We start from the raw sequence: 14,856 nt of genomic DNA, 5'->3' as shown, positions 1-14,856 counted from the left end.
TAGATTAGAACTTGATGACTTGAGTTACCCCAAGTCAGTCACTTAGTTTAGAACATGACCTGAGTTAGGTCTGTTTTATGTTGAAATCGTAGTTTTCTTTAGATAAGAGCACTTATCATCATTTCTCCCTTACCTTATAATTTATTTTCCCTCCCAATTATCGAATTCCTACATCCCTCCCCACCTCTCTCTCTCTCTCTCTCTCTCTCTCTCTCTCTCTCTCTCTCTCTCTCTCTCTCTCTCTCTCTCTCTATCCAAATCCTTCTTCTTTATGAAACGCTGCTGCTTTTTTAGCGCTGTCGGCTTCCGAATCTTAAGGACATCTGTTTTCGTCATTTCTTAAAGAAAAAAAAAACACCAAAACTCCGGTTTGACTGCGCTTAATGTTTTTTTTTATGCCTTTGGTATTAACTTCTCTTCCTGTGTATGGTCCTGCCTAAAATACGAAGCGTTGTTCGAGAGCCAGTGTGATGTGTAGTGCTTTGCAGTTTCTGCTTTTCATGATTTTTTAAAATTAAATATTTGCTTTAATTTTGTCTCTTACACAGATTTCTATCCTACCAGTCTTCTCCTATTCATACTTACTACCGTTTGACCAGTTGTCACCAAATTGATATTGATTCAGACTCTTATCCAGAATTTTCCTCATACACCTCATTCGTTTTCACGAAATTAGGTGGTTAATTGCTCTCTCTCTCTCTCTCTCTCTCTCTCTCTCTCTCTCTCTCTCTCTCTCTCTCTCTCTCTCTGCGAAATACTTTTATTTATACCCCATTCCCGGCCATTCTTCAGATCATGTCTGCTAGACGAACAAAAACAGTCTCCTGTACGTTTTTTGTTCCTTTGCACTTTGGTTGAAACAAACACACCACCAGATTTGTTTCAGTTCACTTTAGCTGTAGTTGTTAATTTTCATTTGTTTTATTTGCATGTCTTGATTGTCGCTTTCATTTTCCCATTAATAATCAGTTTTTTTAATGTATTTGCTTTGGCACCCCCACTCTTGTATCTTAATTTAATGGTTTGTCTTAACAAAATCGACGGTCACGCTGTTTTCCGTTTGATGTATCTTAACAAACTTTTGGTTAGATATATGTATTTTTTTTTCCTTTAACCGCACGTGATGTTGATATTAGATCAGGTAGCACAGGTGAGTTGTTATCTTAGATTATTATCCGCCGTGTGGTCTGAGTTACCATTTCTGACGGATGATTTGTCATTCATGAGCATTTTTAATGTGTTTGTTTCCCTTTCAGCACCGTTCAAAGGTTTGTACGTTTAAATTTGGTTCATGTTTTGGTGTGAAACTAGGTCTGTTACATGCTTTATTTTACAGTATATTTTGCTATATATATTATATATATATATATATATATATATATATATATATATATATATATATATATATATATATATATATATATATACTATATACTGTAAATATATATATATATATATATATATATATATATATATATATATATATATATATACATACACACAGTATATATGTATATGTATACATATATGTACATATAATTATTGTATGTGTGTTTAGTTGCTCGTCACGTATTATTTTATTAAATTAAATGAGTAGTTGTTTCAAGGCGATTTTTCTCGCAAATGATTTTCATTTATTAAAGATGTATTATCCGGTATACAATAAAACCATCAGCGCACTTGAAAGTATAAATGAATGACGATTTGTTTTTCAAGTTCACTTTCGTTCCTATGGCGTGTAAAGGGTGAGTGATGATTTGAAATGAGAAAGAAAATTGCGTAAACGCCCGCCATTATTTGATATTTTTTCTCCCTCACGTTCGTAAACCGAGCACTAGAAAAATATATATATACATATATATATGTGTATATATATACATACATATACAGTATATATATATACATTATATATATACACACTCATTACATTATATACGTTCAAATATTAAGCCACCAGTACCCATTGGTATCGGATATTTTATATATTCATATACCTTTTTTGGATGACGCATGATTAATACTGAGTTTAATTACTCACAAAAGGACATATATTCCTAAGCTATAGAGTATTCTGCATTAATTATATAGACAAATATATATGTATATATAATATCGGTTTCACTGTGAATTCATGATTTAATTCCATAGTTATATAGTTCTTATTTAAATTAATGATTATAATCTCCTCCGACTTAAACTCTCACGAGGAGTTCCTCTCTCTCTCTCTCTCTCTCTCTCTCTCTCTCTCTCTCTCTCTCTCTCTCTCTCTCTCTCTCAGGGTAGAATTCATCATTGAAATAAGACGCTTTTATTTTTATTTTTTCCTTTAGACTTCGCGGAAAAAGACGTCGAGATTGAGTGGGTGGATTGGAGAGAGAGAGAGAGACTGAAAAAAGGATTTTTACGTCTTGGTAGGATATAAATAGGCCGCCCGAGGCAGATGTGTGTGTGTTCGTTTAGATCTGCCGTGGGCGGAAGCGTTTATGCTTTGCACTGTGAACCCACGCACTGCTTTGTCTATTGCTCTCATCATTTTGTGGTTCCTCATATCTCTCTCTCTCTCTCTCTCTCTCTCTCTCTCTCTCTCTCTCTCTCTCTCTCTCTCTCTCTCTCTCTTCCCCCTTTTGGCGTAGCTGTTAATTTGTCTTTTACATTTTTTTTTTTCGAAATATTTCTCATGGTATATGGCGGGATGGATGATTTGGGGTACTTCAAAAATTTATTTGATTCAGTGAGTTTCCAGGGTTTTGCTGTTGCAGTTTATACTTCTCCACATTGTTCACTTACATTAATCTTCTCTCCGGCGTCAGTGACCCTGGTAGTTGTGACGCCAGATAACCCACAGTTAATCAGTTGTCTCATCTCTCCGGTGGCCGAGTGAATGCTGAACTTCCTGGAAGAACGCTCGAGTCAATGTACCGTTATACGAGACAAAGGTTGCATAGTTAAATTTGCTACAAACTTTTCCCAGCTCTGTGGTCATCTTATTATCCATTCATCCCCAAAACCCAGACTACTCTCTCTCTCTCTCTCTCTCTCTCTCTCTCTCTCTCTCTCTCTCTCTCTCTCTCTACGTCTACCTAATGCGGAACTAGAAAGAAATTTGTATATCTGTCTGACCCTGGATACGACTATAGGCGTTGGATGTGACCCATTGCTGTATAACGGTTCTCGTGTGTGTATGAGAGAGAGAGAGAGAGAGAGAGAGAGAGAGAGAGAGAGAGAGAGAGAGAGAGAGAGAGAGAGAGAGGATACCTTTATATTCAGGTTTTTCAAGAGGTACACGTTACCGGTTAGTTATTTATTACTCGATTGTGATGGGGCATCGTATTTTACCTTTTTATTCACTGATTGTTAAAAATTTTATATGCAGTTTGGCTTGGTACATCACTTTTTACAGCTTTTGTTAAGGAGAGATCGCACATAGGTGACTTTCAAGTACCTTGTGAATCCTATTTATTTTTTGCTGATTTTTAAAAATGATTCCTATTTATTATCGTCGACCATGTATATATATATATATATATATATATATATATATATATATATATATATATATATGTATGTATGTGAAGTAAAGATATATATGATTGTAAGACATTTCATTAGACAAGGTATCCTTGCAAAATTACTTTACCTTGTGAAATTCGTAAATACCGTGTACATTCCGCTTTTAACTTTGTTTCTATTTCAGTTTACCTAGTGTGTGACAATTTGTAAATAAACTTATTTATACGAGACGGTGACCTTAAAACACCAGCCGTGAAAATTAATTTTTTTTAAAGCTGTGAATATAAATTAAATCTCTGGGGAGACAGAATGTATATGCTACCATGTCACAAGTTCATGTTGTAGGTCGTAATATGATTTTGTAGTATAAAAATAGGAAAGCTAAAGTGTGAAATGTCATTGGTTGTCCTTGACCAGTGATGAGACCACTTTTTTTATTGCCCGTTATGTACCGCTTCTAAGTTAGAAGTTCGCGTCATGTTTTTCATATTCTTTTTCATTTTATTCATATTTCCTTGATTGTACTACGTTGAAACGACCTTTAGGTGATAAACGAGAGAGAGAGAGAGAGAGAGAGAGAGAGAGAGAGAGAGAGAGAGCGCTAAATGGCTCCCAGTTCTAAGTGGATCGTAGTATATGGAAACGAGAGAGAGAGAGAGAGAGAGAGCGCTATATGGGCTCCCAATTCTAAGTGGATCTTAGTACATGGAAACGAGAGAGAGAGAGAGAGAGAGAGAGAGAGAGAGAGAGAGAGAGAGAGAGAGAGAGAGAGCGGAAGCTATTTATAGGGGCTGTCATGTGATATGTGCAACCCAATGCAAGTCGTTAACCTTCTCTTTTATAGTGGAAGTAGCATTGTTCGCCTCAATGAGGGATCGGCGTGGAACACTCGACAGAGGGATTTAATGATTTAAATTCCTGCCCTTTAAAGTGATATGGGTACTGTGGCAGTTTTCTTAATTATCTCGACGAGACTTGAGTTCATCATTTTAGCGAGCGCATGTATATGGTTTAGCAAAATTTTTGTATATGACTTAGCAAAATTTCAAATCAGTGGCTCCGTAGGCATGTTCCGTATGAACTGGGTTTCTTTTTTGAATAATAATAATAATAATAATAATAATAATAATAATAATAATAATAATAATAATGTAATGAAGAAACCCACAGTGGTGTAGATGTAAAAATGTGTATTTGAATATATATACAAAACATGTATATACAATATATACTCTTACTATATTGCTACACCTACACCATTGTGGATTTCTTCATCAATAATAATAATAATAATAATAATAATAATAATAATAATAATAATAATAATAATAATAAAGTCCATTTTAAAGGATTGACTCTAGCATGCACGCCATAACCATGTCAGATTCAAGGTCAGGAAGGAACCCTTTTCCCCAAATGCCCTGGCCCAAACGCGATTTACGATGCAGCGCCTGTGATCTCGGAACAACAAAGCGGGATCATCACTTGGGCAAACCCTTTGGCACAATGCCCGTCCGCGCCAGCTCCCTTTTGTTGTCCGAGGTATTCCTTTGTATCAGGAAGGATGGATGGAGGATGGATGCTGAACGAGCGGTATAATGAAGCCAATCATTTTCCTTCTCGGGCGCGTGTCAGTGCGTTTTTTCTCTCTCTCTCTCTCTCTCTCTCTCTCTCTCTCTCTCTCTCTCTCTCTCTGTGGCGTGACCTCTGGAAGGAGAAGCTGGGCGTCAGCTGTTTCCTGGCAAGGGTTTTCGATCATCATATTTTATAATTGTTTAGGTTTATGTTTTCTTAGTGTTTATAAGTGGGTAACTTTTGTCAATCATGTCAGCTGTTTCCTGGGAAGGGTTTTCGATCATATTTTATAATTGTTTAGGTTTATGCTTTCTTAGTATTTATAAGTGGGTAACTTTTGTCAATTATTCCAGCTGCTTTCCTGGCAAGGGTTTTCGATCACATTTTATAATTGTTAGGCTTTATGCTCGCTTAAGAGTTTATAAATGGGTAACTTATGTAAATTATTCCAGCTATTTTCTGGCAAGGGTTTTCGCTCATATTCCATAACTGTTTAGCTTTATGCTCTCTTAAGAGTTTATAAGCGGGTAGCGTATATAAATTATTCCAGGTGTTTTCTGGCAAGGGTGTTCGTTCATAGTTTATAATTGTTTGGCTTATGCTCTCGTGAGAGTTTATAAGTGGTGACTTATGCCAGTTATTCCAGCTGTTTCCTGGAAGGATTTTGAATATTTAAAATTGTTTGTCCCTATGCTCTCTTAAGAGATTTTAAGTTGGTAACGTATGTAAATTATTCCAGCTGTTGTCTGGCAAGGGTTTTCAGTATTTAAAATTGTTTGGGTTTATGCTCTCTTTAGAGTTTATAAGTGGGTAACTTACGTAAATTATTCCAGCTGTTTTCTGGCAAGGGTTTTCAGTATTTAAAATTGTTTGGGTTTATGCTCTCTTTAGAGTTTATAAGTGGGTAACTTACGTAAATTATTCCAGCTGTTTTCTGGCAAGGGTTTTCAGTATTTAAAATTGTTTGGCTCCATGCTCTCTTTAGAGTTTATAAGTGGGTAACTCAGGTAAATTACTTCAGCTGTTTCCTGGCAGGGCTTTTTGGTTATATTTTAAAGTTGTTTGACTCCATGCTCTCTTGAGAGTTTATAAGTGGGTAACTTAAGTAAATTATTTCAGCTATTTCCTGGCAAGGGTTTTCGTTCATAGTTTATAATTGGCTGTCTGTTCTGTTAAGAGTTTATAAGTGGGTAATTATGTAAAATATTTCAGCTGTTTCCTGGAAGGGTTTTTTGGTTATATTTAAAATTTTTTTTGGCCTTATGTTCTCTTAAGAGTTTATATTTCGCATGTTGTTATTTGATAAGTCATGTATTCAGTTCCCTGGAGGTTTTTTTTTTTTTTCATTACGACCAAGAAGTCAGGGAATTAATGCACGTTTTCGGATGTATCAAGCTAAAAAGGTCATCAAATGTGTACACCATGCGTCACAAATTAGAATTCATAATAATATAAAAAAATTTAACTATGATAAGAAAGAGATTTGATAAAGTGTAGACGGGAGTAATGAAATAATAACAAACAATGGCAAAAGTGTTTATGCGTATTAACGAAGAAGTAGAGAAGTAGATAAAAAAAAATAATAATAGATCAGGCAAAGGCGCACGAACTTTCAAGTAGTTTTAAAACTTTGATAGTTATAAGAGAATGTGCACATTATGAATCATATCATGCGCGTGTGTATAGCTTTTGAATTAAAGGAACTCTGACCAAATAAGCAAGAAACGTTATTAATATGGATATATTGGGTAAGCCCTCGCTATGAAGGGGAAACGTAGACATTCGGTGTAATAGGGTAATGCCCCCTTAGTGCTTTGCACTGTAGGCATTACTAAAGGTTCTTTGCAGCGTGCCTTCATCCCCTAGCTACAGCCCCTTTCGTTCCGTTTACTGTATCTCCTTTCGTATTCTGTTTCTTCCATCTTACTTTCCACCCTCTCCTAACAATTGATTCATAGTGCAATTGCCAGGTTTTCCTCCTGTTACACCTTTCAGACCTTTTACTGTCAATTTCCGTTTCAGCGCTGAATAACCTCTTAGGTCCCAGTGCATGGCCTTTCACCTAAATTCTATATTCACTTCAGTTCAGCAGGGTAACGTGAGCTGCTGAATTTAGCTGTTTCGTGAGTATACAAGGCACTATTACTAAGGTGTGTAGGTATCTTGTTGTTTGGATGTAAAGATCCAAAAGTATATCTGCAGTTGTCAGAAACAGAGAGGGAAAAAACACGAAATGACTTTACTGAAGAGATATATGATTTCTCGAAAATTATGCTGATTTGAGGCGGAAGAAATAAATTGCAATCAGAACTTAAGAAATGATTATTCCTTATTCTTCAAAGGACCCATGAAATTAGGTAAAGGAGAGTGAGGCCCTCTCTCTCTCTCTCTCTCTCTCTCTCTCTCTCTCTCTCTCTCTCTCTCTCTCTCTCTCTCTCTCTCTCTCTCTCTAGTGTATTCGAAGAAAAAGCAGAATTTCAATGTGACATTTATTCCTACTGCTTTTGTCTTCCTTTTAAGGAAAGGACAAACGGGGCCGCTGAACCGAGTTTTTTTTTTTTTTTTTTTTTTTTGGGGGGTGGGGGGTTAAAGATGCTTGGGATGACGAGGCTTCTGTGTCAACAAAAATACACATTTTCTTTTGCTTTACTTTTGAATTTCTTCATTTTCCCATCGTAGTGCTGCTTGCCAAATTTCGTATTTTAACGAATGTTATTTTATTTCGTTACCATTTAGAAATTATATTATGCCTGAACAATTAGGAAAAAGTTTATAATTGACTGACTAGTAATTAGCAAAATGACGAAAAAAGTGTGAATAAGCCAAATTATTTTTTTTTATAGACATACGGTACATCGATATTTATCCACCTTTATCTAAGTACCCTACCCAGTAGATAGTTTTGATTTTTACCCGGTACGAGATTGAATTCAAATAAGCATTTAACATCCAGAAAAAAAAAATGGGTTTATTTTTAGAACCTTCATCTTTGAGGAGGAAGTTGAATTAAATGAAAGGACTCCATTTGGCTTAAACTCCCTTCTCTGAAAATAAATAAACGACGAAATATTTTCTCCTCTTATTTGAAAAGAAAACCTCCTCCGGCGTGAAGTTTTGGCCTCTTCTCTCTCTCTCTCTCTCTCTCTCTCTCTCTCTCTCTCTCTCTCTCTCTCTCTCTCTCTGTGTGTGTGTGGCGGCGGTGGTGGTGGTGGAATTCGCACGGTCGAGATGAACGCTTCTTTCACCTTTAAAGGAATCTATTTTGGTGTGAAGCAAATCTTTGTGAAAACTAGGGAGCTGGTACTATAATTTTCTCTCTCTCTCTCTCTCTCTCTCTCTCTCTCTCTCTCTCTCTCTCTCTCTCTCTCTCTTTAATATTTCTAAGTATTATAGATGATATTAGCTTTGAAATCCTATTCTCTTTACCTCACCAGCCTCTCTCTCTCTCTCTCTCTCTCTCTCTCTCTCTCTCTCTCTCTCTCTCTCTCTCTCTCTCTCTCTCGTTGGGTGAGTGGGTTCCGTTCTCAGCTAGCACTCTGCTGTCCGCGAGTTCGAATCTCCGACCGGCCAATGAAGAATAAGGAATTTATTTCTGGCGATAGAAATTCATTTCTCGCTATAATGTGGTTCGGATTCCACAATAAGCTGTAGGTCCCGTTGCTAGGTAACCAGTTGGTTCTTAGCCACGTAAAATAAACTAATCCTTCGGGCCAGCCCTCTCTAGAAGAGATGTTAATCAGCTCAGTGGTCTGGTTAAACTAAGGTATACTTAACTTTTCTCTCTCTCTCTCTCTCTGTAATATTTCTAAGTATTATAGATGATATTAGCTTTGAAATCCTATTTTCTTTACCTTATCAGCCTCTCTCTCTCTCTCTCTCTCTCTCTCTCTCTCTCTCTCTCTCTCTCTCTCTCTCTCTCTCTCTCTCTCTCTCTCCCCAAGTATTACTAATACTATGAGTTCTGAAATCCTATTTTCTTTCCCTTATCACCTTCTCTCCTGTCAAGTGCATTTTCCTTAACCCCTCATAGTTGAAAAATTAACCCAATTAGGGCCGAAATGTGAGAACCAGCAGATAAATGAGGCTTTTATAAATGTGGCTTTTATCGGTGGGTCTCTCTCTCTCTCTCTCTCTCTCTCTCTCTCTCTCTCTCTCTCTCTCTCTCTCTCTCTCTCCAGACCGTCGTATTTTGTTCTGGGTCGGCGAAGATAAAAAGAGGTCAAGAGAGGTGAGGCTGTCTCTTACGGGCGGCGCTTTTCATGACCTCGTGGGCGGGATCGTTCGTCAGGTTCGGTCGTCCTGAGTCACTGCCGGTTTTAAAAGAGAGAGAGAGAGAACAGATTGTTATTATGCATCATTGTTTTCTTTCATTACATCTCTCTCTCTCTCTCTCTCTCTCTCTCTCTCTCTCTCTCTCTCTCTCTCTCTCTCTCTCTCTCTCTCTTTTTTGAAGGAGCACATTAGGTCCAGTTGTGGATCCTTTCATATATATATATATATATATATATATATATATATATATATATATATATATATATATATATATATATATATATATATATATAAATTTTGTATGTTTATACACTAAAAAAATTATACAGTTTGCAAGAGACTGCAGAAAACAAGGAAATAATGAAGTATATGGATTTTACATATTTTATGTGTATAAGCTCGAAATATTGTATTGCTCAATTCCCTTACATCCGGTTAGTGTGGGTCTCTCTCTCTCTCTCTCTCTCTCTCTCTCTCTCTCTCTCTCTCTCTCTCTCTCTCTCTTGTCCCAAACGCTTGCACCCAGCCAGCTGCAGACTGCTCCGCATTTACAATTTTCGCAAGGAATTGCTTGCGATGCATTACAGTGTGGTTGAGGTCAAGGTTATCCTTAGAGATTGGAGGTCAAATAGGAATTAACATTAACCCTAAATTTTGAACTAGGAAATAGAAGCTTCTTATTTGCTGCGTATAACTGGAGTAAATTAACGAAGCCGATTTGTAAAGCGAGGTCAAGTTGTAGGCGTCGACCTATTTCCAGGGTCTCCAATCGGGTTGCATCTTAGGATCAGTGGTTCCCCAGATTTGAAATACTCTGGAAAATGTAGGTGAATGAAGTCTTTTTTCGTTTTATGTATCATACTGAGAGACTTTTTCAATATTTTTAGGGAGTCGTATGGTGGACCTTACATAGTTAATTCGGGAATGTCAACTTATGCTCTTCCACTAAAGTACTGGAACGTTGTGACTGTCTGTCGTGCTCGGTTCCAGCCCATTGCTTTAGTTTTCATTACTTATTATACACACTGTGAATGCAAATTCATGAACTTAAGCATTTATATTCAGTAACAGTCTTATGCTTAAAGAGAAGGTATTGATAACCAGAAAACGAGTAGACGGCACAGGGAGATTTATGGATAAAATGAAGAATTTATTAAGGTTTTATTCAAGATAGTTAAGTTTGACGTATTTAAGAACAGACTGTTACTCGATTTTTAGTAGTTTCTTGTATAAGCTTTTTTTTTTAGTAATTCGTTGTATAAGCTTTTATATAAAGTCAAAACGGTCTTCTGGAAAACAATTAATACACGTTCCTATTCATTCCACTCTCAAAGTTTCATTGGTAAATGACAGAAACAATTTATTTAATGGTTTACAGTTCCGAGAAGGATAATCTAGCTTTGAATTTGAATAGGCATTTCACGTAAAAGTAAGAGTACGTTCGTTTACAATATTACGTCCTCAAGTTATTATTACAAGGGTTAACGCTAAAGTTAAGTCCGTTCTCTATGTATTGCAAGATGCAAAGAAAACGGATATCATTTTAGCGGTGACTTAAGACATTGCAGTGGCAACGATGCTACTGTTAGAGTAGTTCAGTTCTTCTTCTTCTTCTTCTTCTTCTTCTTCTTCTTCTTCTTCTTCTTGGTGGAATATTGTTTTTAAAAAGAATATATGGGGCGAAAAAGAACAATATTCAAGGTTATATTGTGCAGCTAGTCAAAGCCCAGTCAAATACAACGCTATCATTAATAGTTGACCAGTTATTGTATTCATTGATACAGTTACTGATTTAAGGGTTTGAGATGTTTAGGAGTTATCAGTGTAACTTAATAAAACGTTACTGCTTAACTTTTAGAAAGGTTTCATTTCCGCGGTTTGATTATTAAATAGAGTGCAAACTCACAAACTTATGCTGTCGCCAATATTTGGGTTTTCTGAGATGGAGGGACTCTCTCTCTCTCTCTCTCTCTCTCTCTCTCTCTCTCTCTCTCTCTCTCTCTCTCTCTCTCTCTCTCTCTCTCTCTGAGCTTTTTTGACGATGGTTTTTTATTACAATATTTGGATTTATTGAGATGGAGGGAATTTTCTCTCTCTCTCTCTCTCTCTCTCTCTCTCTCTCTCTCTCTCTCTCTCTCTCTCTCTCTCTCTCTCTCTCTCTGAGAGCGATATAGACATTGTTCCACTTCTTTCAAAACCATTTTATGCTATGAGGGAAGTTGTCTATAATTTTAGTTTTATTAACAAAGAAAATCATGGATAATTTAACGACAAATTGGATGTGGTCGAATAATTTAATATGACCATTGAACGAGTTTGAAAGGCACGCTTTGCGTTTGTCAGTAAGCTATTAACACATAAATAAAACACCAGATAGTAATCTAGTTGTTTTATATAAAAATTATCTTATGTCCATTTCAGTTTTGGATGCGTTGGAACCATTTTTTTTCTAAGTGTATGACTTACTTTATTTACTGTTATATATATGCACGTACGTGTGTGTGTGTGTATATATATATATATATATATATATATATACATGCATACACAAACACGCACACACACACACACACGCACACGCATACGTTATGCATGGAACAAGCCTACAGGGGTCCACTGACTTAAAATTCAAGCTTCCAAAGAGTAAGGTGTTCATTTGAAAGAAATTACAGTAGATAATAGGAAATACACGATCACAGTTTCCGTATTTAAGGATGCATGGGCTGTGTTGACCTACTACTCGCAAGCTCAGTTTTGCTTGACGGGAAGATATTTTTATGAAAATCATCGCTCAGTTGTTTCGATTTTTCTTTATCCTTTGCTGTTCTTGAAACAGGAACGGTGCCGTAAAAGTCGTGTTTTATGATGGGCATATTTATATGAAAGCACTTTCATTTTCCCAACTCCAAAAAGTTCTTTTTTATGATGGGCATATTTATATGAAAGAACTTTCATTTCACTAACTTCCAAGCTTTGGTTTGGTTACGGGATGATGACAGCGAAGTAAGCCGAGCTTGAATTTTTACTCACCATTTTGTCGTTATCAGCGGCCGTTTCCTGTGCACAAGACACTCCTAGTTGACACTAAACCTCTGTGGGGAGTTGGAATAGAGCTTCATTTTTCAATGTCAAAGGGCGTTTCTACTGTTTATCTAGTGCCCCAAGATTATTTCTTAAAGTGTATTGTAGTATATAAAGGACTCGAGAAAAGGATCATGACAATATCCTTGTGGGCAGTGGTACCAGTGTGTTGTAAAATGTCGAGTGTTTGAAATGGGCATCGCCCATATCTTGCTTCCGATGTGTTCTCTTGCAAGATGTTGGACTTTTGTGTAAATATGGGCATTAGAGCTGTTTATGCCAACTTCTGCTGACAATGGTAAAACATCAGATTTTTGGAAATTGGGCTGTTGATGTCAGTTGCAGTCTATATTAGTGGTACTGAGGCGGCACAAGCGGATATGCTTCAACTGTGGAGAGTAATGGCTGCGCTAGTAAGTTCTGCTGAGTGGTAGGAGTTCACAGGTCTCTATTGATGCACGGGTCTGTAGTTAAGTTTCCGTGACTGCTTTTTATGTTGAAGTTTCTGGACCGTAATCACATCGAATGATGTTCGGCAGAAGTCGAAAAGCCAGCGTGGAGAATTTGTGCACTGTCGGGGTAGACAAGACCCCCGTGCGATCCCACGCCCAGATTCGCCAGCATTCCCATGGCCGAACGACCTCCCCACGCAGGTCCTCCTTCCACGGGTCGGAGAGGGAGAAGGGAGAGTGCCAGGGCCGCCGGACGCCTCCTGACGATACGCCGAGGAAGATCAAGTATGCCACGGCGCCCCTCATCCACCACGACCCAGGCCGGAGGTCGTCGACGTCCTCGGCACCTCCTTCCAAGCCGGTCCCTCCTCCGAAGTCCAAGAACATCCCCCAGCCGGCATATCAGAAGACCTTCATGGTGCTGCTGAAGGGGAAGGACAAAGACCACAAGAGGCGCAGCACCGAGCTGACGGAGATGCCCCCGGCCATCTCTCCCAAACCATGCTTGGGATCGCCCACCACGGCGGGGTTGCCGCCCCCGGGGCCTGCCTTTCGCCAGTCGCAGCAAAACGTGAATCGGCCTGTGGTCCACACGGCGCCCCTGCAGTCATACGACCCTTTCCAGAACGCCGAGCCGTTTCATCCCCCGAAGGTTTCCCACATGAGGGCAGCTTACCATAATGATCAGTGAGCACCTTTAGATTAAATTATGTTCGTAAATATATTTCAGGAGGGAAAGAGAAACGCCATCATTTTTCCGTCCTTAGGAAACCACAAACATTTTTTACATATAAAAAAAATTTTCCACTATCATTTTTTTTATGTGACTGTTGAATGTTAGGATATCGTTGAGTTTTCTTAGTCAGTTGTATTACATTCAAACAGGTACCTCTGTGGAAGTCTTGTGTTTTTTAGCGTTCTTAGTCAGTTGTATTACATTCAGACAGGTCTTTCCTTTGGATGTCTTGTGTTGTTTAGCGTCCTTAGTCAGTTTTATTACATTCAAACAGCCCCTTTTTTGGGGGGATGTCTTGCTATCTGGGTATATGAACCGAAGTGTAATGTAAAATCTTGAATCTCTTACGTGCATCATACCGGATGGTGTAATCTCTTGAGGTTGTGCGACCATTAGTTAGTCCGCTTACAGACAGACTTGGCGTTTACAGATCAACAGTTGTCAAGGATTTCGATGAACATTATACCGGTTGTGGCGAAAATCCTGCATTTAGATTTCTCTGCGAAACGTTTTAAGAACTAGGCAGATTGAAGACACTAAAAATATTTAATATATTCTGGGTTATTTTCTTTGCCGTTAGTCGGTTAATCTTGCCTGTGATGAAAAACTCAAAATGTCTTAGATTCTTTTACCTTCGAATGTTTCATAATAAGTGTTATTTTGCTTCTTAAGAACCTTGGTTTATTCCTATTTTGGTTTTTAACAGCCTTGATTTATTCCGCAATGAATCGTGAATTAGGTTAGAAAAATGAAAATATATATATATATATATATATATATATATATATATATATATATATATATATATATATATATATATATATATATATATATATATTAACTTTATCACATACACAATTGTTCTGTACATTAGTAGAATTACTAAAGGACCTCATTCAAACTGGATGGTATCTAACGGAGTTTTTATTCAGAAAAAGTTACAAGCTTTCTTGGACAAACAGTCCACATTATCAAGTATCCGTACAATGTACGGATACTTGATAATGTGGACTGTTTTCCAAGAAAGCTTGTAACTTTTCTGAATAAAAACTCCGTTAGATACCATCCAGTTTGAATAGGTCCTTTAGTATAAATATATAATATATATATATATATATATATATATATATATATATATATATATATATATATATATATATATATTTTTGAAGAGAAGACAGTTCCACATTTCATCTTGAAAATGCAAGTAAAAAAAAAGTGTAAAACTTT

General features: G+C 37.1%; 1 protein-coding gene across 1 annotated transcript in view; it reads left to right on the top strand.

The window, feature by feature from the left end:
* RhoGEF2 (Rho guanine nucleotide exchange factor 2) overlaps positions 1-14,856 on the top strand; it is an 808,005-nt gene that overhangs the window by 612,599 nt on the left and 180,550 nt on the right.

Source organism: Macrobrachium rosenbergii, chromosome 20, assembly GCF_040412425.1.
Source record: "Macrobrachium rosenbergii isolate ZJJX-2024 chromosome 20, ASM4041242v1, whole genome shotgun sequence".
NCBI lineage: Eukaryota > Metazoa > Arthropoda > Malacostraca > Decapoda > Palaemonidae > Macrobrachium > Macrobrachium rosenbergii.
Note: the sequence above shows the minus strand (reverse complement) of the source record. Positions and strands in the feature narration are given on the sequence as shown.